Source organism: Balaenoptera ricei, chromosome 9 (assembly GCF_028023285.1).
Source record: "Balaenoptera ricei isolate mBalRic1 chromosome 9, mBalRic1.hap2, whole genome shotgun sequence".
Taxonomy (NCBI): domain Eukaryota; kingdom Metazoa; phylum Chordata; class Mammalia; order Artiodactyla; family Balaenopteridae; genus Balaenoptera; species Balaenoptera ricei.
Genome location: NC_082647.1, coordinates 20,671,811 through 20,696,934, shown reverse-complemented (window position 1 = coordinate 20,696,934; position 25,124 = coordinate 20,671,811). Strand labels below are relative to the sequence as shown.

The following is a 25,124-nucleotide window of genomic DNA, read 5'->3' as shown; positions in this document are numbered from 1 at the left end:
ACCTGGTCCTTTAATATGCATAGCTACGTTCATCCTCACCTCCTGAGCTTCAGGTCAGGAACAGCAAGGGCTTATTCTGACTTGAAAGAAAGAGAAATTGAGGCCTAGCCCAGAGAAGGAACTTGGCTGAAAGAGATTCAGCAAACCTAGGATTAGAAGCTGGGTCTCCCGATTCCCTGGCCAGCACATAATACTTCTTCAATTGCTCCGAAAATGAAAACCTCAGGATTATTTTGCAGGAGAGAAAAAAATAAGCCTCAAGAAGCTGTAGCCACATTTCTGACAAGCTCCACTCAGAGGGCACCGTAACTTACATAAATGATTTCCTATTACACCGCAATTGTCACTGCAACATGACAGTGCTGCAGCCTCCTTGAAGTGTTCTCTTTGTTGTTTTTCTGTACAGATCCCCCAGAAAGAAGAATCAAATATGGTCCGAGAAGGAAAACAAACAACACGGCACCCGCAGACCCAGATTCCCCTTCCGCATGACTCCTCCTGAGAAGGACCAAAGAGAAGGCTCTGAATGGTGCCCCCTGGGCCTGAGCCCTCTCCCACCTGCCCTGTTCCCAGAGTTCTGCTGTGTCCCTGCAAATAGGATTCTTTTTTTTTTTTTTAATGAAAGCCAACAGTTTATGAAGAAGAAATGAAGTGGCAATTTCCCAGCATGCCTGGGAACTGATACAAGCTGTTGTCAGGGTCTTCCTTTCAAAGGGTGACTGCTACACTCCTCCAGAGTCAAGAGTGACAGAGCTCCAGCGCTTGACTTACAACTGCTTCATCATGGCAAGATATTTTTAATTTAAAACTCACTGCAGTTGGGTTCAAACTCAGCTGGGACTTGATTTACTGTTAATTCATGTCTCCAATTCCTATAATTCTAAACTCAGTCGCCAAACAGTTTAATGCTGCTAGAATCACCAGCGCTATGCTTTATGAATGGGCGTCAGGGGAATTTTGTTAGTAAGTGTGTGTTAGCAACTGTTATTCACTTTGGAAAAGGAACACAGGGCTTGGGCAAAGCATGGTGAGGCTCTATAATTAGGCACGTGGGTCCCCAGGTGATCCAAATCCAAGTACTATGGGGGTGATACCCCACCCCAGCTCACACACACAAAACACACACACACACACACACACACACACACACACACACACATGCCCACATACATCATTACCTAGGTAAGACAAATACTGGGCAGTGAAATGCTTCCCATGGGAAATGCCTAGCTTTGCTCTCTGGATCACTACCCAATGGTAGAAACCATGAATTTACAGTCTAATTAGAAACATTTGACCTCTCTAGGGTAGCAAAGTTTCTTCTCTGAGAGAAAATTTGTTTAAACCATCCAAAATTTGGGGAGCTGTATCTTAATAACTCACGCCTTTTTTGTTAATTCAGAACATTTATCTTTGCCAGTTACATTGAAGTCTCTTATTCAATAAGTGTAGCTGAAAAAAATATATTGAGAAGGTGAATGTCATTACTCACGTATCTTGCAAACATCCATCTTGATCTATTACATGCAACCGAAAAGTGCTATACTTGTTGGAAACGTTTCCACAAACCTGTCAGAACTGCAATCACACTCCTTAAAATGGTCCCTTTAGAAAATACACATCTGAAGGCACCAGGGTCGCCAACATCTCATGGCAATTCACAGCCATTTCTGAGATTCCCAAAAGCAAATGACAAGGACAAGAGGAAGCTGAGCTCCTCTGGAAGCTGCACCTCACGAGTCCCTATTTTAAGAGCACAGTACATTTGTTCTCCTGTTTTTTTCTCCTCCAAACTACATTCAAACCTGAAAGCTTCCAGATGAAGGCCAGCATCTCCTAAAATGCTTTCTGGGGAACACTTGTTCCAAGAAATGTCAACAGGTTTAAATATACCCACGCAAAGGTATCCCTCCACTGAAAAAAATGGTTTGCTAAATATAATTAACCAGGATTCTCTGTAGCCAAACTTCTTTGCCTTTAATGTGCATCCTGAATCTCCAATGGAGGACACAGCATAAAGTGTTTGCAAGACTTACTTAGCCACAAATGCCTTTTCTATGGGGGGTGGGGGGCTCGTCTTTGGGATGCTCTGGGAAATGCAGTTGGGTCATCCCTCCCAATCTATCTGCATCTAAACCCATAGTGGGTTTTACATGAAGAGCAAGAATTCATTTCCGTGTGCATCAGTATGAAGAGACCACGGCCCCTACCTGCCCCCAAACCACTATCACCCAGAACACTCTAGGGTGACTGATGGGTTCAGCCTGTGCTTGTCTTGGTTCATCTTAATCCTCTGAAAGAGCCACAGCCTTGATGTGGTTCCACGCCAGCCCCGCCAGAGAGCTGGCACCCACCAGAGCAGCCGGTTCACTCTTTCCTAGTTCTCTCCTTTATAGACTGTTCATCTCTTCTCCTTCTCCTCCACTCATTCATTCTTTTTACTCGGCAAATATTTACTGATTTCTTCCAGTAAGACAGGCCCTACGCTGGGTACCAAGGATACAAGAGAAGGAAGAAACGGTCCCTGTCGTCTAAAGACATAAAGAAAGAAGTAATTTCAGTGCTATTGGCATCATCATTATGGCCAGCAGCAGCTTCTTTAGCACCATTAAAAAGTATGAATTAAGTTCCTGATTACACAAGAGACTGCTTCAAGCAGGGGCTGGTCCCTGACCCTCTGGGAGCCGGAAACCTTAGGCAGCCCTGCTAACGCAGACACGTCTCAAAGTCAGTGAGTTGCTCGCAACAATCATCAGTTAAGGACAAGTGCATTTAGGGGAAGAAGACAGGGGTCAGTATCTAATGGCAAAGAGAGCAGGGAAAGGGGTCACAAGCAGAGCAGGACCATCGGTCCTTTGCCCCACCTGACCCTAGAGGAGCTTCAAAGTACAAGAGTTGTTAAAAAAAAAAAAAAAAGGAGGGGGGCTGACTCCAGGCAATGACCTATGGGAAATATTTTATGCAGAAATGTCTCCTGTTGCTTTGTATTTCAACGCTTACAATATTTTTTAAAACTGGAAGGGGGCAAAGGTCATTTGCATCTGTCCCCAGCTTCCCAGCAGCTGTGCCCCTCTGCCATTACAAACAGAAGTGTCTGAGATATTCACATACCACCATGTGGAAGGCATGCCTTTGGTCAATGAGCCCTACAAGATAGGAAACCTGGCTGGAACGCATTCTTCATGTGGTTCCTCTGGGGATTAAATTGGGTAAGCCATAGTGTAGTTGGCTATTTTGGCCATAGTCATGAATGCTGGGGGCTGAATGATGCCTTACTGGTGCAGCCTGCTGTGGTTCGCTGACTCTGTTCTGAAGAACCATATCTTCCTTATATGGAACCCATTATCACAGACCCTCAATTTATGTACCTGTCCAGATCGCTCAACCCCACCAAACATCCCACCCCACCCCCCAATTCTGGGCTTCAGCCCCCTGCCCTGCTCCCAGCTGGAGCGGCCCCAGGGACACCTCACCCCATTCATTCCTCTGCTCCGAAAGTTCCTGCTCCCTTTCTTCCTTCAGGGGCCAAGGTCAGTGTCCTGCAGGTGCAACACCTTCAGGCCCACTCGGGGGGAGCCACGGAAGCCCCAGCTTCCAGATTCAGTGTTTGCCCCTTGTCCTTCCAAGGTAGCCAAGAGGTTCTCAGACAGGAATGAGATCCAGGAAGTGTATATTTTCTCAGGTTCCGGCATGATGCTGGTATGCCCCCCTGGTTAAACAGCACTGGTGTTGTGGGGAAAGCTAGCTTTTGGAGACAGATGTAGACGATTCCAGCTCTGTCACTTACCAGCAAAGGGGTCTTGGGAAAAAAAATCACCTTATGAATCTGGAGTTGAACTGTCTACCCACCTGGCAAAATTCTGCTTGAAACCCTAGTATCTATATAATCACCAGAACCTAGTACTTAGTGTGAAAATTCAACTGAAACTCTTATTATAGACTCCACCCCTTCATTCACCGTCGGGAGGAGGCAAATCAAAGTGCTTGTTTTAGCCCAGCGTTTCTTGGGGGATTCCCAGGGCCACTACACAGTGTATCTATTTCTTGTGGTTTTACCAATCCACATTCGAGTGCTTAAAGGCTCTGAGAAGTCCTGCAACAAAGAACCTCTTTCTCTCTGGTTTACACTCAGGATTTCTCAAACTCCTTTGACCGTGAAAACTGTGTATGTGTACCACCTATTCACAGAATATGCTCTGTGAAATTCTGCTCTACTTTAGGTATCACCTCCGGGCAGCAGGATTGAGATGGAGAGGAAGAAAATCCACGCTAACCTTCTCTGCAGAGTCAGCTGACGTTCCACGCAGGCTGGTTCAATCACACATCCCGGGGGCTACCGCCCTGCCAGGCCCTCCTCTCATTGTCTATTCCCTCCACGAGAGGAGAAGCGATTGTCCAGCTCTACTCGGCTTTCTGTCCCTCCTCTTGACCTCTGGGCCAAAGCCAAAGAACGGTTTGTTCACCCCCTGGTTCCCGACCCCACTCTACCCAGAAGGAAATCCATGAGTTGGGCTCGTAGCAGACAAGTTCAAGGAGGACGTGAAGTGGGAACCCGATCTTGAGTGAAGACCAGGAAAGCCTTTGACCAGCTCTGGTTTTCCTTTCCTGTGGGTCCACTGACCTCTTCCTCCACAGCTCCTCTCCTCACGATTCCTAATGAAAATCCTTGTCTCTGGAAGACCTTGGGAATTGATTCGGCTAGTCTGAGTTCAGCACATCGACTGCAGAGACGATATCCTCTTAGCTAGTGATCTGTTTTGTGTTGGATTGACAAAACGTTCCAAAATCCAATTTGCTGTTGCGAATCCTGGTTCATGGAGAACGCGCCGTGGAGAGGGCGGGGTGTAGCCAAGCTTAGCTGGCAAAGAGAGGATGCCTGAGGTCTCGCACACACCTGTTGGCATGAGTCTGAGCAGGCCAACGGTGGCAGCCATTCCTGCTGCTGCCCGGCGGGGTGGTGATGAAATCCAAGTGCACCCTTTCAGCCACCTCAAGTTTGGCAGACGCTTCATTCCCTTCAGCGTAGAGGAGAAGCCAAATAAATAACGTGCAGAATAAAAGTTTGTCTTTCACAGGGAAAAACCAAACTAACTGCAGCAGAATCACCTGCGGACGCTCCCTGACGTGTTCAGGCCAGAGAGGCCACGTCAGGCAGCTTAGTAGGCCCGACTTCCAGGTGGGACAGCACCCACCTAGGTGCATGGGCCTCACTGCCCACACCTCTAAGAATCGGGATGTCATTCCTAACTAAGCGCTACGCTTACACTAAGTCTGCACAAAGACCTTCCTCACCCACAGCCCGTTTCCACCGATTTCCAGTGAATCTCTGCTCCAACACCATATGGTCCAGACACCCAGCACAGCATGACATCCACAGACAAAGATTCCTTCCCTGCCTCTGCCTTCCAAAATCTGGAACCCTAGGGCTAATCAATGAATGAGCGAGCAAGTATTGAGCACCTACTATGAGCATCTTTCCCCAAGAATAAAGAGACTATCTACCGCGTAGCAGCCTGGGGCACTCATTCCATCTTAGTTCCCAGACCATCAACATGAGAATAAACAATCCCCACCTTACAGGGTGATCTGAAGGATTAAGTGAGAGAGTGCCGTTTCTACAACGCCAGCAAATTTGAAGTAGCCACTGGGAGAACTAGACTCCTACCAGCACAAGACTCAGAACCTCACAGAATGAAAAGCAGAGATCGGGACTGCACTCATTCACTCCTTCTTCGTTTTTTCCCAGGATGAAATAGGAGCTGCCAAATGAGGCAAGAGTCACCCTCAGAAACTGAGCACTCCGCCAGAATGATCCTTGCAATTTCACAACCAACGACAGTCAAGGATAAGGCTCAGCCCCATTTGATGAAGGGGGAAGTCGAGGTTCAAAAAAATGAATAGATTTGCCTGGGGTCACAGAGGCGGTCCAAGGGAGAAACCAGATCTTCTAAACTTCACCCCAGCACACTCTCCCACAAACCTCTCCAGGGTTTGCTAAGGATGCAAACAGCATGGTAACGAGGAGGGAGGTCAGTCTGCCCAGGGCTGAGACCTGGCTCCACCCGCTGCCAGCTGTGTGATCTTGGACAATGTCCTCACTTACCCCCCTCCCCCCATCTCAGTTTCCTCGTGAGCAAATGGGGATAGTAACAGTGAGTGCCTCTCTGGGCTGTTACAAGGAAGACACGGGCCAACCTGTGCAAACCCTTAAATGATGCCTCCCCCAAGTAAGTGCTCAATAAATACTAGCCAGCATCGTCATCATTAATTATTATTATTTTCCACTCTGTTATTTTCACAAGGACGAATACCAACGTCCTCACAACCTCTTCCCTGGGGAGGCGGATGCCACAGGATCATAAGCACAGGAATCCTGGGGCTCACGCAGACTCACCCCGGGACTCGGGAGGCTTTTCTTCCAAGCTGCCTCATACCAAGCAGGGAAGCAGCCCCCTCCCTCTGGAACAAGGCCTCTGCTCTGGGAATTAGGACCCCCTGCCTGTCTCCGCTTTCAAGATCCATCTCTTACCACTCAGCAGCAGAGCCCCCTTCCGTCTCCCTGCTGACTCCACGTTCCTGCCACAACTAAAAGGCTACAGTCTGGACAGTAAGGAGGGAAGAAGGAAGAGGGGCTCAAGTCCGGACCAAGGCAGGGGATCAGGTGGCGGTGCGCGGCAGGCAGCAGTGGGACTCACAGCTACTGAAGAGGTAGCTGGTGTCCGCAGGGCTCCACGTGGACCCAGCCTTGCTCAACAGAACCTATCGGGCAATTACCCTAATCACGTGCATCTCCCCAACAGTCGTTTGATTTATTAGTGCGCCATCTTTTTAAAATGCCGCTCTTAAATATAAATAACACTTAATCATCCAGCTGTCGTTAAATTCATGTTATATTGATTTCTTGGAGTGCCACAAATTTGAGGGCGAATGGGCTGGTGGATGTATGCACAAAGCCACGAGATGGATTAGCAAGGGGGTGGGGGGGATGGGAGGAAAGAGAGGTGGGAAGGAGGGGATGTCAAGGGAGAGAAATGAGCCCTGCTCAACTGCCGGAGGGTCCGAGCCGGTTCCACGTCGGGCAGCGCTGGACACGAATAAGAAGGGGAGAAGAGAGCCTAGAAGGACGGGCACGTCTGCTGCACAGACTCACCACAGCCTAGGTCGCGGGTCGGTTTTCTGTAGGGCTACCGCCCTGTCACAGCCCACTGCTGAAGCCACCCCAACAGGTCTCCGAGGTGGCACTGTCTGTGTAGTGGTTTCTCCGGGTGAGGATGGGGAGAAACGACTGAAAAAAAATGCCCCCTAGCTGGCTAGGAGGAGAGAGATTGGCAGCGATTTCTTTGCATCAAAGCTTGGTGATAACTAGGAGTTAAGAGAGGGTGATTTCCCCACCCCCTTGGCTCTCTCTCCACTTCAGGACTGCTGCCTCCCTGGAAAGCCCCCACTTAATTCCCAGCAGCCCTCATTGTGATTAAAAGGATCGGAGGCCAGGTGTAGGCAGACTCTGCCCTGCAGATTTCCCTGTCTGCAGGGAGAAGCGGCTGCGGCGGCAGCGGGCGAGGGAGAGGTGCAGAGAAGCAAAAAGGAAACAAGTTGGCAGCCTCAGATTCCTCCGGAAACGTTTGCAGAGCGTCGGTGGGCATCCAGAATGAAGTGCTGGGAGGACAGAGGAGAGCACGGGAGTACCAAATAGGGCAAAAAGAACGGCTCGTGGGCAACCCAGGCCGCGCGCTCACAGCAGAGGCGCCTGGGGCACAGCCCGGCAGCAGTGAGGGTCTGCTGAAAAGCAGCTTTCGCGGTTGGGGATTTTCCCAGTTTGATTCCCTTCCGAGCAGCGAGGAAGACCCCAGAGAACTTAAAAGGAAGGTCACAGAGGAGTGGCGGAGAGGGAGAGTGGCAACGTGACAAGCTCCGGGGATGACAAGAGAGCCCGGAAAAAATGAGATGTACAGCCAGCTTTACATAGATGTTAATTAATGCCTGCTTTGTCCTAGAAACCAAACTGGTACCTAACACTAAGTTCGGAAAGTGTGGGGATTTTTTGACCCACGTTAAAAAATGTTTAGCTTATCACCGGCATAATGACTGCTGGCTTAGCATGAATGTGATGGATCCTGAGGCTGCAAATATCCGAGAAAGGAAAGAAGGTAGGGAAGGAAGCAGAGAAAGGGGCAGAGGTCTACAAGCAAGACACACAGCCATTTCAGGCAGCTCTGGACCGCACCTTTTCGCCCCTTCAAGGTCCCGAGAGGAAATGTTTACCTGGGAGCCACCCACTGTCGCTGGAGTTCCCTATTTCTGTAAAAAACCGTGTGCTGCTCCACGCGTACGGGGACCCGCCTTGTCCACTCACCCAAAGGGCATGCGTGCGAAGTGTCCCAGTTCTTCCACAGCCCGAAGGAGAGAGATGGGTCCTGTTGTCACATGTGGTTGGACGAGCTGACCACATACAGCAAGGCTCTTTGAGAAGGCGTGTGTATATCTGGGTATGTGTACACACAACCACCATTCTTAAAAAGAAAATAAGGTCTGTTCCCCTGACTGGGTTCTCCCCATTGTGAGAGCTTTGCTTTATTCCATCTACCCTTTTTCAATCAATCAAAGGGCAGCTCACACAGCGCACAGCGGGAACACAATCTCCCTCCCGGGGACGTCTGGTTCTCTCCTCCCCAGCCTAGCCGAAGACCTTTTCAGGAGCTGAAAAAAGTTTGGAAATAGCAGAGATGGGGGTACGAAGAGGGCCCTTTAGTTCAGCACCCATCTTCAGGATTTACAGAATTAACCAAATCCTGTGCCCAGCACTGAGGCCCACTTGTTCAAAAGAATGTTGCCTCCTTTCTCCTCATGTTCTGGAAAACTCCCAACATATTTTTCCCACTGGTGGGTTTGTAGGACACTCTGAACACATGATCTTGTATAGAGAGCACAAGCTGATTCCATTTCTTGCCAAGTTGCCCAACAAGCTACGCCAAAAGGGACAGCTATAGAAACGCAGAACCTGGCTTATATCTACGTTCAACTCCAAAATAATGTTGTATCTGGGTCTCACATTCTTCTGCCTACAATTGAGCCCTGAATGAATTGGTCTTTGACCACCCTCCCCCAAAAGTGGGAACTATGAAAAAGCCCTTTTGGAACCCAATCCCCTTTCACCTCCTCCAGAAAAAGTTTGAAAATGAGCAGCCTGTGAAACTCCAGCCAGGGAGAAAAAGAAAGGAGGAGCGTTAGGGAAATAGAACCTCGAACCACAGGCTTCTGGAGAGTGATTCTGCACGCCAGGAGCAGCCTGGCTCTGGGAGATGCTGCCTGACCCAAGAATGCCTGGCCTTCTTGTAGGGTGGACACTGCTGAGGTGGTCATGAGAGGGGGGACCCTCCTCCCTTCCTGCACTGCACCCTCCTCCATCCCCCTTCCAGTTCTATTTCTCAGACACACAGCTCGGAAAGGCATGTGGCAGGTGTTACGCGCGGGCACAGAGGAAGCAGCCCCACGCTTCCCTGCACAGTTCAGAGAGGCTGGGGACACCCCAGTGCGTGTAAGATTGCTGCTGTCCACAGACTGGAGACGTGAGTAGGTTAGACGTTTTATGGAGGATCTGAACCCACACACTCTCCCTAGACAAGCAACACACCCAAAGCCATGCTTAAGCCCCTTCCTGCCTGAAATCCAGGCGCACGGCCGGGAAAGCAGTGCCTCGCTTCAGAAAGGCGTTTGTGCTGCCTCTTACTGGGGAAACGCAGTGTCTGTTCCATATGCACCGCCCTACAGAACTGCAGCCCCATCCGCCTCTGTGGCCCCCTCCCCGCGCGCTGGGCCACCACGCTCTCCAAAGATCTGTCTGAGTATCTGTCGGTCTGTCTCGCGTTAAAATCCCACGGTGCGCAAAGGCCACGGAGCAGAGATTACATTGGGCGGGTCTCCCAAGACCATTACTTCTCCTGTTTTTTAAACCAGCCAGGGATGCCAGCGGCTGGGAACTGAAAAAAATCGCTCCCTCAACCTAGCCAGGTGAGAGGGAGAGGCAGTAATACACAGAATCCCACCCCGAAAGTCCTGGTTAGAGAAGTCTGAGTCCGGGAGCGTCAGAGGAGAAAGAACATGGGAAATACCTGCTCCGGCCGCGCGGCACCTACGTGGGTGCCCAGATGGGACGTGGGCAGGTGCGTGTGCATGGCGTGTGCCCGTGTGTATATGTGTGTGCGCGCGTGTGTGTGTGTGCGCGCGTGCAAGGGGCTGGCTCCGGGGCAGCCGAGGACTCCGGACCGAGCCGGCATCTCCGCCCGCGCTGCCCTCGCCCGGCCGCCCGGCCGGCTCCTTACCTGCAAGCGCCGCTTTGCCTGCTTCAGCGGGAGCGCCGCATTGACACTGCAGATGGTGCCGGTGCCGCTGCCTCTCGCCCTCCTCTGAACGTGTGCGTGTGCGCGCGTGTGGCTGCCTCCTCCAGCCCCAGCCCCGAACCAACGAACGCGAATACTCCACCGAGGCACGGGGAACCCGGGGGAAGGCCAGGGAGATGGAGGGCGAAATCAGAGCCTACGGGGCTTGACAGCTCCTCTGGCGGCGTCCAAGGTGTGCAGAATGTCCAACAAAAAGGTCGGGAAATGCGGCTCGCTTCCAAGCACCCCTTTCCCCACCCCCCAGCCCTGGAGCCCGAGCAGCAGCGGCGGCTCTCGGGGGCTGCGGTGGCGACGCGGGGCCGCCCCCTTCGTCCCCACCCCCGCGGGCTGAATGTCCTTGATGCCAAGCGGGCACAGCGGCGTCACTCCGCGCCGCCCATGCTCGCCCGGTCGGGCCGCTGCCCGGGCGAGGCGAGTGCGCGGGGGACCCGCCGGGGAGCGCTGTTGGCGCCTCGGCGCGCCTCCCTGGGCAGCGGCGGCCGCCCCCCGGCCACACGCGGCCGGCCGCGCCGCGGCTGCCCCCGCCTCCACCCGGGGACGGGCCGGGCCGGGCCGAGGGGCCGGAGCTGGGGGGCCGCTGGAGCCGCCGGCTGCTCCCCGGGGAGGCGCGGGGCGGCGGCGGCCGCCGGCGCTGCGGCAGCGGAGAGCGCGGCCGCGGGCCGAGCCGGGCCTCCCGGGCGCGTCCCCCGGCCCCCCGGGCGGGCTGCTCGCAAAGTTTGCAGGGGGCAGGGAGCGGGGCCGCCGCTGGCTCGGCCGCCGCCGGAGCTCCCGGGCTGCCTGCTGCCGCCGCGGCTCGCTGCTGCTGTGCATTGAAGCCCGGCCAAGCGCTGCAAAAACTCCAGCTGCCTGGCGCTCTCTGGGTCCTCCTCTCCTCCCTCCCGCCCTCCCCGCTTCCCAGCCTCCCTCCCTCCCTCTCCTCGCCCCCGCCCCTCCCCGCCGCCCGCCACCCGCCACCCGCCGCCGCGCTCCCTCCCTGGCTCGTGCTGGCTGGCTTGGAGCTCGGCTGACAGCTAGACCGCCCGAGAGCTGCCGGCAGAGGGGGCAGGGGGCAGGGGGCGCCTCCCCGCACCCCGCGCCCGCCGCCGCCCGCCTAGCCCGCGGTCCCCGCTCCCACGTTTGCGGACACCCGCCTGGTCCCCTCGGCCCGCACCGGGCGACCCTGCCGGCGGCTGTGTGGGGCAGAGGTGCGCGTACTTGGTGGCACGGGCGCCGGGCGCGCACGGGGGATGAGGCACACAGCCGCCTCGGAAGGTCCGGATGTGGGCGCCGACGGTCGGAGGGACCCCTAGGTGCTCAGAGCCGACACCGACACAGGCACCCGTGCCGAATCAGAACCCCGCCCCAGAACCCCACACGGGACCTGAGGACGGGGAGGCTGGGTGAGATAGCATGGGTGGCCGAGGGCCCTAGAGCTCGCCGGGTAACCTGCCTCGTCTAGTCCTGTTTCTATTAAGAGGCCGACCTGGCTCCTCTCTTCTCGAAAACCCTAGATCCTAGACCAGGGCGAAAACACACAAGGCCAACATCCGGGCAGTTTCTAAGTCCAAAGAGAGAGATCGGGATGTTGCTCTGGTTCAGACAGCCGTCTGGCAGGGAGCAGACACCTGAGGATGGAAAGTGAGCAGCATTACCTCTGAAACCTCTGCCTAGATCCTAGGCAGCATTGAGCCCCGTCCTCCAAGAGAAACTGAAGGGATTCCCACACTTATTTAGCCCCAGACTTCCACGGATTCCTCACTCATCCCCACAACACCAGAGCCCCCCAGAATGGCACCATGGGCAACCACCCAGGATGACCCTCGAAAGGAGCCCATGGTTTCTGGCTTCCTCCCTCATGGCTGCCCACTTTCCTTTTTCCCCACAGCCAGCAATTTCCGGTCCATTCCTGTCTTCCCATCAAGACACCTTCAGGGAATCTTCCTATTAGGTGGAAATGACTGACAACAGCATACATTTCTACGCCTTCCTGTAGGGCTTCTATTTTCAGAGATCAGAGTTGTAAACCAGGGAGACTGAAACCAGCTGTGTGCTGACGGGGTCTACAAGCCCCAAGGTGGACAGCACACTCGGCTCAGGCCGGGCCCACCTAGACGGGCCTTGCTGAAGCTTTGCTTTGGAGAGGTGGCTGCCTGGATGAGAAGGAAAGAGCCAAGCCAGACGGAGGATGAAACCAGACGTTGGGTCGTTTGGCGGAAGGGTATTCCAGGAGACAGAGTGGAGCCTTGAGAGCCTCTGGTCCTCTGCTGAGTATCGCAGGGCCCAGAAAGCAGCAAGGAGTTATCTTATTAGCTTGCGTTAATACATTGATCCGGCTCCTCTCTTCTCAGAAACCCCGGATGCCAGACTCTAGATAAAGCACGCGATATCAGGTTAGTTTCAGAAGTCCAGAGAAACATAACGAAATAACTCGATGATGCTGCTTCTTGGACCTCCATCCGGAGTTGAGGAAGCCCAGGGCCAGATGTTTCTCCAGGCAGGACTGAGATTAGGGAGAGACACGCCAGGCGCCCAGGAGGCACTCACACTCAGGCTCCTTGTCAGGCTGTCCTCACCCTGGTCGTGGTCCCACTTTGAGGTGTCTTCTCTAAAATTGCTGCACGGGACCATCACAGGCCTTTCCCAGAGGTGACAGCGCAGACAGCCCCATGAAAAACCCTAACGGGTTACTTATGGAATACAGTTCCATAAAAGCGGGAGGGAGGGGGGATCCTTTCAAATGTCTGTTTGCCACTCAGCTTTCAGGGCATGCCATAAAAATGCCGGAAGAGGGGGAGAGGGAGTGAGAAAAACAGCTCTGCTTCCATTCTCAGCCATCTAGCATGTATTTTTAATACAACTTGATTTTTTCACTTGTAGCTTGTGTGTGTGTGTGTGTGTGTGTGTGTGTGTGTGTGTGTGTGACTATTGCTGGTAAGACACAGGTCCATTTTCTGATGGATGGATGGGAAGTCAAAGATCTTTTTTTTTTTAGCGGTAGCAAATAAAATGTATTTATTATTCTTTATCTCCTGCCTAGTGTGTGGCGTCATTTATTTTCATTCAGAGAAATGAATGCCATGTGGTGCCTGAAGAGCAATAACACAGCCAAATGACAGAGAGGAAGTGAGGCAAGGAGCTGGCCCGACAGTGGGCAGGTGAGGGGCGCCAGCCGATTCTCCTGTTGTCAGTGGGGCTGAATGGCCAACGGTCTCTTCCTTCCTTCCCCTTCCACTTAACAACCGAGTGAAAGGTGTGCTGAATGGGGCAGTTATAATGTCTCCATAAGGAAGAACACGAACAGTCAAATTAGCAACAGTGTGGGACCTGATTTTTTTTTTTTTTTTTTTTTTAAATTATGATGACCCCTTGGATTTGCTCTCTCAAGGCTGGAGAGTGAGATGGGTTGGGATGAGTAGTGCTCTAGACCGGAAGTTAGAAGACCTGGGTCCTAGAGCTGGCTCTGACATCCGCCAACTCCATAATTTGGGGGTAGATCAGACTTTCTCAGTGACACTCTGTCCTCTCACCTGCCCCATTTACCCCTTGGAGATAGTGACATTCAAGGGAGACACTATCTATTCATGCACTTGGAAACTCTAAGGTAAGTGCGATACACACGTAAGGGATCAGCATCGCTTTTCAAAGACCACGTCTTTTTTAAATAGCACCACACGGTGAGGGCTGGAAGGTCCTCTGTCATGTTGACCATTCTCGGTGGTCAGACACACTAGGAAAGGCAGCCTCCATAACGGTTGAAAGCAGGTTTCCGCAGTAGGTGCAAACCCTCCTAGCTCCCACACGTCCCCCAATCCCACCGGCTGTGGAGCAGCAAAGAGAGACACGAGCTTTTCTCCTGCTGACGGTGGGTCTGTAAGTCACCCACTCTCCCCCTGGGGACGCTGAGTAGGTCATTGGCTGGCTTACGGCCACAAGAGGGAGAAGCTAAATGGCACATTGCTTCATAAAGTCCTGTGTTCTAAGGAGGCTATTTTTGTGGCAGTTCGGTGGTAGTTTATTGAGGGGTTTGAGGAGTAGAGTATTGGCTCATCTTTCAGGCTGAATAATAGGCCAGATTTAATAGGAGAGGGGAGAAGAAATCCTTAAGTTTTCCTTCACTTAGCCACCACTGTTTTATTAGTCTAGGAACAGAACTTCTATTTAAGTTGATACAAAGCCAGATTTGCTCATTAAATAAATCACCAGAGCCTGGTGGTACTATAGAGAATTTCCCCCCCCAGTAGCTGGCCCCATGGCTGGGTTTCAGACGGCGCACCCGGTGCTGGATGAAAAAGGGCAGGCAGTCCGTGGCTTAAAAACCTAAATTGTGGCGCCACCTGCAGGAGAGTGGAAATATCAACATTATCCCAACTCAGCAGAGACTGGGAGGAAAGAGCCTTCCTCGGTGACCCTGCGCTGGAAACAGGGGCCAGGGTTCCAGACAGAGAGAAGGGCCCAACTCCCCACTGACCCCTGATTTCCAGGTGTGTCACCAGATGTCCACCACACACTCCAGCAGGCTGCAAGCTGCAGCCTTCTGAAAGCTGCCATTTCGTGGTATGCGCAGCTGCTCTCAAGATTCTCAGTCTATTGAAACAAACTTCTTCTTTCCTATTTCCTAAGGGGTTAAGTCAGCCTCTAACCCAAGCATTCTATTTCCAAGGCTCTAGGCCATAAAATAGTAAAACAGGACGGAGAAAAGACCGCCCTTGGAGGAGGGTGGGGGGAGGAGCGTCCCTATGCCACCCAACTTCCTGATTGTACTTGACCTTGGTGGCTGGGTATTGTTAGTAGACCCACACCGTCCCAGGCTTCTCCAGCTTGTGGGTGCTAGCGAGGACACAGTGATGGTCGCATCTGAATCTCATCTCCCAGCCTTCTCCTGCTCATGCAGACTTGGCCTCCACTGATAGCCCCCTCCCTGTCTCCTCCCACGTGTCACAGACCCCCAAGGGTGGCTGTGCTGAGGAACAAGTCTGATCATGTTATTCTTCACAGGCCTCGTCATGGAAGTCCACTGCCACAAGCCACGTGATGGAAGGACATCTCTGCCATCACCTCTGCCCACCTATACCGCTGGGCAAGGCCAGCCCTGCTGCTCTGCTGTGGCTTCCCAGGCCACACCAGGGGTCTGGTGCCAAGGTCGGGGGGATGCTCGCTCCCTTCCCCCACTCACACACCGTGTGGATCTTGGGCATCTGGGCCCCGAAGCAGCTCCCACACCTCCCTGGGTCTAAGTGTTAATCCCCTTCCTCCCCAGATGCCTTCACCTACCACCTCTCTCCAGAATTCTTCCTTCTCTTCTACCTAATGAGCAAACTTGTCCTTTCAACTGCAGGAATCAGAAGTGGGAGGATGCAAGGGGTGGGGTAGGCATGTGACCTCACTCAATTGGCCAGAAACAGCAGAGTCCCAGCTCTGGCCAACTCCGTATCTTGCTACAACAAGAAAATGTAAACACTTCCGTGTGACCCGTTTTGGGGGTTCAGTCCCAGGAGGCATGAGGTCCTGTAGCACGCCTGAACTCCAAGAACCAGATGCCATTCATGGCTTCCACATGAAGGCTCCATCTTGCCTCTGCCCAGCTCACCTGCCAAGTAGCTTAAGCTAGTCACCTGGCCTCTATGACTGGGGTACAAAGAGCACAAAGGCCTCACTTGTTTTCCTTGTACTGAGGATGGATTTGTGCTAATGGGTTAAATACCTTATCTGGTAACACACATTTCCAAGATGATTGCCAGGTTGTCTGAGTATAATCTTCTAAGAGACTGTGATAACCAGCATCCAAAATAAACCTAGTGATCCTCGCCAACTGGTGTTCGTGCCGTCCTGCGGTCCCCTCCCACAGAGTCAGAGCTGACTCAGCTGACCAGGAAGAGACAGTGGGTGACTTCCAAGGCTAGCTCATCCAAGACGTGGCAGCTTCCAGCTTGGTCTCTTAGATCACTCGCTCTGGGGTATTCGGCCATGTGGTGAGGACCCTCAAGCAGCCTTGAGGAGAGGAAGTGAGGTTTCTCACCAAGAGCTGGCACAACTTGGCACCCCACGGGGGAGCCGCCTTGGAAGTGGGTCCTCTAGGCCCAGTCAAATCTTCAGATGATTCCAGCTTTGGGTGTTTTAACTGAGGTCCCAGACATTGTGGAGCAGAGACAAGATGTTGCTGGAGGTGATCTGTTACACAGCCATAGATAACTAAAAATATAGTGACTTACAGAGGGAATCGTTCCCCTGACCTTGGCCTCATCAGCCTCTAACTCTTATTCTTTGAGCCCACTTGGCTTTAGAATAAGAAGGACGGGGGGGGGGGGGGGCGTGCTGGATGCATGATACTGACTATACTGGGCAGGAATGGGCACCAGGATGTGCCCTGCCAGGAACTCCCTACAGAGCCCCTTAGCCTATCTCAACGTGTGAAGTGAAAATGAGAAAACCCAGCCAGGGGGCTGGAAGGCACAACACACAGAATGTGCAGTCGTGCTCACCTCAAGTGGATATGGTCAGTTCCGGCATGTCAGCCTCAGAAACACCCCGTACGGAGGCGCAGAGCAGGGCTGGAGCTCGTTCATTTTAATGAGCTGCCTGGCACCTGCCCTCACGGGGAGCCCGCTGGAGGCCAGATTGAGTGGACTCCATCCCTGTGTTGCTGATAAAGTTCCCTCCTCCTGATCCTGGCCCTCCCCTGCACTGCAGGGCAGGGGGGAGGTCCAAGGACTCAAGAGAAGGCACGGCAAGAAGAGACCGGAAACAGGAGGCCGCTGCTTCCCCGCCGCACAGTGTCCTGTGAGGACTACCTTCCAGCCCCCTGGCACCAGCTTCGAGGAATCTCCTCGGCCCTCAGCAGCTTCTGGAGACCCAAGCAGTGCCTAAGGGTCATCAGGGGGGCCAAGGTGCCCACAACGGGTAGGAGGAAAGTGAGGGAGGAAAGGAGCCACGAGGAAGAGTAAGAAGGGAAAGAGGTGCCTATACGGAGTCGGCGCAAAAGGAGCCGCAGACCACGCCTCTGGGAGTTTCTGGGGACCGTGCATAGACCCAAGGTGACCTCTCTCCTCCTTAACATCTCCCCTCATTCTCTTTCCTCAGGTTTGAAAGGGCTTCCTCCCAAAGCACTCCTGTCTGCAGGCTTTGCAAACGCTGGGTGTCCCCTGTGGACTCCCCGTGGTCACAGCCCCAAGGCCACAGTGGTGCTTGATAGTTAAAAACCAGGGAGACAGGCTTCCCTGGTGGCGCAGTGGTTGAGAATCCGCCTGCCAATGCAGGGGACAGGGGTTCGAGCCCTGGTCCGGGAAGATCCCACATGCCGCAGAGCAACCAAGCCTGTGCGCCACAACTACTGAGCCTGTGCTCTAGAGCCCGTGAGCCACAACTGCTGAGCCCGTGTGCCACAGCTACTGAAGCCCGCGCGCCTAGAGCCCATGCTCCGCAACAAGGGAAGCCATCACAATGAGAAGCCCACGCACCGCAACGAAGAGTAGCCCCCGCTCGCCACAACTAGAGAAAGCCGGCGTGCAGCAACGAAGACCCAACTCAGCAATAAATAAATAAATAAATAAATAAGTAAGATTTAAAAAAAAAAGAGCCAGGAAGACCCCACTGTGTGCATCTGTCCCCAACCCTGCATTCAGTGACGCTATGCTGATAGCTGGAAACCAGCCATGGTGGAAATATTTACACCAGGGGGATCAGCATACACTGCAAACCAGGGCTCTTATCTTTGTGGAGAGCCAGTTCTTAAACCTTTCCCAGCACGGCACTGGGCAGGGCTAGCGATGGGCCAAGATAAAGCAGGTGAGTGCAGACCAGGCCTGCTGATCTGCTCAGATGACTGTTCATGGGTGCCCAGCAAAGGCAGCACCCACATCAGCGCAATTTAGTGTCGCTATGGGCAGAGAGAGGGTTCCCTTCCGCCCACGCCCCACCCCTAGATAATGAGAAAATGTTAATACATACCCTTTCTAGTAGTTGTTTTCCCAAGTCCTGTGTCTAAGGAGCCTTGTCTCATATTTTTTGACACTAGAATCAAGAAGGAAAGTGATGTCCTTTCCCTGCTCGGCAAACTGAGGCAAGGGATGTTGAAGTGACACATCTCACGTTACATAGGAATCTGAAATGTAAACCTGTGCACCCATCAGTTACTCTCTCCACTTCAAACTTAAGATTAATACCTTGGGTTTGGCAACAATTCTTTCTTCATTCCCTCAAAGCACTGCTATTAAAATTACGGTACACCCATGCAATAGAACACAGTATAGATCTTAAATGAAGTAAATCTATGTAATCGATGCTCTGAAAAAAAAATGCAGAAAGGTATTTGTATATATGTTTGCATATTTTTGAATATAGAGAATAGTACATACATATCTATATAGTTTTATATATACATCGAACATTTTGGAAGGATACAAAAAACACCAGCAGAAACCTCAGAGTGGGAGCCAGGGTGACATACGTTTTACTGTTTCATTGTGTATCTTTTGTTCTTTTTGACATTTTACCCTGTGCAAGTATTACATTCTCCATTTTTTTTAAAAAGCTAGTTTAAAAGGAACAAAAAAATACTGCTGCTAAAAGCATCTTCATCACACCACTCTCTCTTCTCGAATCCAGCCAACCACTCCTCCACCCCATCTGTATCATATTCAAGCTTGCTTTTGTTCTACTTTCCAGCTATCTGCCCCATCTTGCTCCTCTTCTCTGGGCTGCCACGAAGGTACAGAGCAGCCTGTCTGTCCAGCACGACGGGGTCAACATCCCAGAGACGTTCTCATCTCTCATTTCCTAAAGACCAGCCAGTGTTCTGCTTGGCCTGAGGGCTTCTGTTTGGCACTAATTGATTAGAAGGAGATTCCAGGAATGATCCAGAACATCCTTTCCATGCTAAAGCAAGTAACTTTAGATCAAGTCAAAGGCAGTTTTCTTCTCCACCATGGTCAATATACTCATGGACACTAATACCCAGAAATGGTACAGGCTCAACATAGGATGGTGCCAGGAAGCGTTTAGATATTAACAGGTAAAAACTCCATATTGAGTTGTCAATCTCATCAGGAACTGTGTAGGGACAGGTGAAGGACTAGAGACAGGCAAACCTCATTCTAGTTTGGAAAAGGTGAAAGTAATGTATTGATAAGTTCTGAAAACTACAAACAAATGAGCTGGGCCCAGATATTGACCACTGGCTCAGTAAAGGGCAGACGTGATTATTTAGAAAATGATATGGTGAGCACTAAGAATAGGCCTGGCATTGCCAAGAACAAACCCTACCAGGTTGGTCTTGTTTTCTAATTCAACAAAGTGGTGAGGCTTTCACATCAAGGAAGTGTAAGAGAGAATATCTGAATTGCATCAAGGACTCTTTAATAAGACCCTTGTAGAGCATGGGGTTATGTGGGCTGGAAGGATTAACTGATTGAATGGTGAGACCCCAAAGATGGTCCTCAATGCATCAAGACAGCGTGGAGGAAGGTTTTCTTGGGATCTGTATCAGAGCTCTGTTCTCAAACTAATCCTGTTCTACAAATGTGCTAATAACTTGGGTAAAGATGGAGGAGACACAGTCATCAAACTTGCCTATGACTGCAATGAAAAAACAATAAATATAAGTATTTACAATCCTCCCCCTGGCTAAGGAGAAAGAAACTTTTGCTTAATACTGGGCATTTTTGGTGTTAATAAGGCATTTTGATGTTGACCTGGGGGCACCATGCTGAGGAATGAAAAAGTGAGAGAAGCTGAACTGACCTACATTTGAAAATATATGGAGCTCTCCACAAAGAAAAAGGATCTGGCCAGGGGGAAAGAATGGAGCAGCACCCTGGGAGGGAAGGGGGCATGAGGATGGGTGGGAAGAAGGCGGGAGGAAGGCTGTGAGCATGGGGACCCTGGAGGGACGTGAGCATCGGTCACAAAAAGAGCAGTTTTAGGGAAGTCTTTCAGAGTACATGATGTAATTCCTTCTTTTGATGCCTCCTCAAGAGACTGTCAGTAGAAAACTTTGCAATTTGTCAATGCTTTGAAAAGGTTGATTTTGCATTTCTTTTGGATATATCATCAAGTTGGGAGGGATCTTAAGGCAGAATCAAGAAGACCCTGTTTTATTCAGGCTACAAGTGCATGATCAAAGCCCCTCAACATAAAATAGACTTTCTGAATTCAAAGATAATTTTGCATGCTGAAATTATGGGGAAATTTTTAACAAAATGAAATGTAATATAGATACGACCGAGGTCCTATATGTGGGTATAGGAAACAACTTTGCAAATACAGGATCAGGGAGATGTGACCACATTTTTTTAAAGTATAAGCTAAAGTTGACAATAAGCTCTCTATGTGACTCAACAGTGAGAGGCTGCCAAAGTCAATGGAATCACAAGCTATACTATTAGAGAATGGAGTCCCAAAGGGGGCGGTGATAGTCCTGCTCTGCTTTGAGACAGACCACACCTGGATTACTGCTCCAGGCCCCACGCTTTAAGAGTGGTAAAGCCCAAAAGGGACTTAAAATCCTATTCTATTTGGAACAATCAAAGACGCTGGTGATGTCCAGCTTCAAGAAAGTAAGAATCATGGGAACATGACAGCTTGAAATATTTGGGAAGGGTTGCTGAATTAGCTCTATAACTTCAAGATATTGAAGTAGGATCAATGAATAGAATTTATCTTATGTAGAGATATTTTGGCCCAATATAAGGAATGCCTTTCTAATAGAGCTCTCTAAAGACAGAATAGATTTTCTTGGGTGGTAGTGAGTTCTCCATCACTTGATGTGTTCAGACAGGAAGGAGGGGATGCTTAGGTGAAGACGGGAGTTGGGATGAAATAACCTCTGATGTCTCTAAGGGTCTGAGGTTTTAGTTGTTTTGTGTTTTTTGTTGTATCCTCCACAGTGCCACGGGCTTTGCTTTGACTCAGTAAATGTTTACTGAAGTAAACTGGAATGATTTCAGAGTAATATTTAGGGAAGATAACCAAATCTGGCCCCAACCATCACCAAGGAGAGGAATCAAGGATGAAGTCAGGTCAGAGAGTGAGATGAAGGGAATGAGTAGACACACAGCTAAGTTAAACCCTGCCTCTTCCTTGCTCTGCAGCTGTACACCTCATTCACCAGGTATACCATCCTTTGCCCGGTACAGGCCTGTATAGAACCATTTTCCATCATTCACTCATTGAATACTCATAAAATCCAGAGTTCTGAATTTTTATTTTTTTTCCTTTGGCTTTCAAACTACCCCCCACTCCATTCCTTCCTCCCCAAGTCCCCAGTCTTTCTTTTTGGGTGCCCAGATTGCTTTTCTCCCCCTTTACCCTAGTTTCTTCCTACTCCAGTGGGGGATACTTATCATTCTTCTATTCCTACCCCTTTAACCTCAGAAGCTTTCTATGGCTACCAAGGGCCTGACAACCAGGCCAGGGATCCCAGTGTCTCAGAGAAGTCACAGGTAATGGGCTCAGGGTCAGCTTGTGTCATCTCGTCGCAGGGACGGTAACCTGAGGGCTGGACAGGTTTTTGCCCTACATCTAACTACACTGTGGACGTTCAGCAGCCTATAATGACTGCTTCTTCATCCTCTAGTTTGTCTTAAATGATCCGAACAATGGAATTCTCATCACCGCCCCTGACCCCCAGGGGGAAATTATTCCACTGTCGAAAGCACCTCTCTGTAAAGGAGTGTTGTGGGCTTCTTCTGCAGGAGTTCCAAACCTTCAGTCTGCCCCTTTGTCATTCCTAATTATGCTTCCTCCCATATTAACAGGATTATTGACACCTCATCGTTTTCTTCTGTAAATAAAACTAAAGCATCCTATCGCTTCTGCTCCAGCGATTTCATCAGCACCTTTCGGGCCTGGTCATAATCTCCCTTCCTGATTCGTCATGCTTATTCAGGCATAAAGCTACAGTAAGAGAGAATACATCTTAAGAAAGAAAGAAAGAGTGAGTGATAATGATGGTGACAATGATAAAGATTTCGTCCAAAGACCAAAGCCAGATATCACAGGTTTTCATGAGACTATAAAGGTTCTGTAAAATTTCATTGTGACTGTAGAGTGAAATAGGCCAAGGGGATACTCTGCAACTCATATCATGTTTAGGATCATCCATTCAATAAACATTTATGAAGTGCCTGCCATATGTCACTGTGCTATGGATCAAAGCTGTTTCAGGCATAGTCCCTACCTTAGGGGTTTTCAGGTGAGTGGGGGACAGCATAACAAACAAGTGCAGCAATATGTTATCGATGCTAAGATAGAAGTATTCGCCAAGTAATAGGGGAATAAGGAAGAGAGTGTCAATTCAGAAAGCAATTCTTCTTGATTCTGATCATAACACCATATTCAAATTATAACTATTCATTTTGTTATTAATAGTGCCTCTGCTGTTACAATATTTTTAAAATAAGGCTCATCTCAATGAGAAATAATAACAACATTAATATACGTTCTTCTAATCAGAAGAAATTGGAGTTAAGAAGCTGCATTTGAGGCATGGGCAGGGGGAGGATAGGAATGAATAATAAGGATCAGCGAGCAAGACCGGGTTGCAAAGGATGTAGGTGAAAGAAAAATATATATATGTTCTTCAATGTCAGAATTTTAAATTATAGACATTTGATGATGGTACAATATTTACCTAGCACTTGCATAGATGTGCTGATCACTTTACCTTTTAATATCCCTGTTTCATAAATACTGAACAATTCCCCCAGAATAAAACCAAGGACTCACATGGGCAGGTAGTTCATATCCATTCATTGTTTTGTTTTGTTTTTTTTAATGTTGAAGATCTTATTGGCTTTATTCAGTGATCTATGAATCAGACAGCACCCAATTTAACAGATAAAAAGGAGCTCCCTATACATTCTTTCTTTGATTCATTTCTTATATGAATATATTCTTAGTTCCTCCTATGTGCCAAGTTCTAGTGCTGGGGATAAGATGGAGCCCAGGACAGTAGGTCCCTGATCTTGGGCAGTGTGCACTGTGGATGAAGGCAAGAATGAACCAGTTAAATGAATGAACAGGATAATTTCAGGTAGTGGTTTGTTCTATGAATAATATGAGAATATGGTGTTGTGAGGTGAGGAAAGGTTTCTCTGAGGTGGTAACCTCCGAGCTGAGGCTTGAAAGGCAAGAAGGAGCCAGCCAGGGGAAGACGTGGGGAGAGAAAGGAGTCAGTACAGGGGCCCTGAGGTGGAATGCAGAGGAAGAATAATCCTCACTTCCAAAGAAGGCAAGCTTTGGGAACCACGAAAGAGTCAGTGTGGGCAGAACTTTGCAAGGGAAAGAAATGAACCAAGTCCTTAGAAACACACAAACAAACATAATAATCCAATTGGGAAAAATAAAGTAGAAAAGAGCTAGGAAAAAATGCATAGCTCTAAAAAGGTCGTTGGGTCGTATGACATCTTATGCCATACGGACCAAGCCTGGCCCCATAAAATGGAATTCGTAGACCAAAGAGAAGAAGGAAACTGACAAAATGATGACACGAGGATAGAAGAATGTTGATTAGAAACACAGAAATGGAGACTGTGTCCATTAGGAAGGCTTTGGTCTGCAAGTAACAGCATACACATCCAGCTGCTTAAAAGACAGTTAATATCTCACATGAGTAGCCTGGAGTTAGGTGGCTCCTGGTCTAGTGCAGGGACTCCCTGAGGTTATCAAGGATCCAGCCTCTTTCTATTTTGTCTGTGTCTCATCCTTGGTAAGTCGGATTTTTGCTCTTAGACTTAACTTAAGCCCCAAAGAAACGCAAAGAAGCAGTGCCAGAAAGCTCTTCTGGAGTTGCTCTCCCTTCTAACAGCAAGTAGAGTATTTCAGAATGCTTCCATATAACTGACTGGCAAGAACTGGGTCACACAGCCACTCCAAGCTGCAAGGGAGGTTGTGAAAATGAGTGTCTGGCAAAGAACAGGATTACTAACACTGATTTGGACTAATCGAGATCCCAAGAGTCATCCCCAGCAGATTTGATCAACGTGGAGAGCCTTGGAACAGACGAAGGAGGGAATAGTGGGTCATAGGAACGCAGGGCCACTCACTGGGGTCCCTCGTCAGGGTAAGAGGGGAGAAGGAGGGAGTACAGAGTAATGGAAAGACCCCCAGATCTGGAATCAGAAGACATGGGTTACAATCCCCCCTCTGGGAAAATTACCAAAACAATCTCAGCCAGAGTTCCTTCATCTATAAAATGGAAGTGACAACACCATCTACCTGTCAGGTAGGCTGTGAGGAGCAGAAATTGTCAGAGTGGGTTGTTAAGTACTTAGCGTATTCCCAAGACTCTATGGGGAATGCAGGGAGAAAGTATTAAAGTAATTTCTATTTCTATTTATTTTTCTCAGCCTTTAAAAATATCAATATATACTGTTATATATTATATAATAGTATATAATATATCATAATATATGCATATAATATACATACTACATTACAATAAATGTACATATGTTGGGACCGCTCAAAAAATTCACTGATAAGCCTCCAGGGTTTTAAAATAAACAGTTTGGAAACACCTTTTTAAAGAACACAATGCATATAAGGTACTTAGCACAGGACTGGGCATGTATTGAGCCTTCAGAAAAGGCTGGTGGCCGAGCTGCCTTTCAGATGCAGTGGGATTGCGATTTTTACTGGCACGAGCAGGTATCTGTGACAGTCCCTCCCAACTCCACTCTCAAAATGCTGCACATCATGTATTCTTTTGCCACCTCAAATCCCTCTCCCAGAAAACAGGATTACAAGCCGCGC

At 50.0% G+C, this 25,124-nt stretch overlaps 1 protein-coding gene across 7 annotated transcripts in view; it reads right to left on the bottom strand.

Annotated features, from left to right (window-relative positions):
• Nucleotides 1-25,124, bottom strand: part of PLXNA4 (plexin A4) — a 622,708-nt gene that overhangs the window by 451,421 nt on the left and 146,163 nt on the right. Inside the window, exon 1 of one of the 7 annotated variants that reach the window (XM_059933358.1) lies at nt 18,321-18,356. The exons of 5 other annotated variants lie outside the window; for them this stretch is intronic. The gene's annotated coding sequence lies outside the window, so the exon portion shown is untranslated. Of the gene's footprint in view, nt 1-10,319; nt 10,399-18,320; nt 18,357-25,124 lie in introns of those variants that run through there. One more of the 7 variants, XM_059933361.1, reaches the window with a different exon arrangement.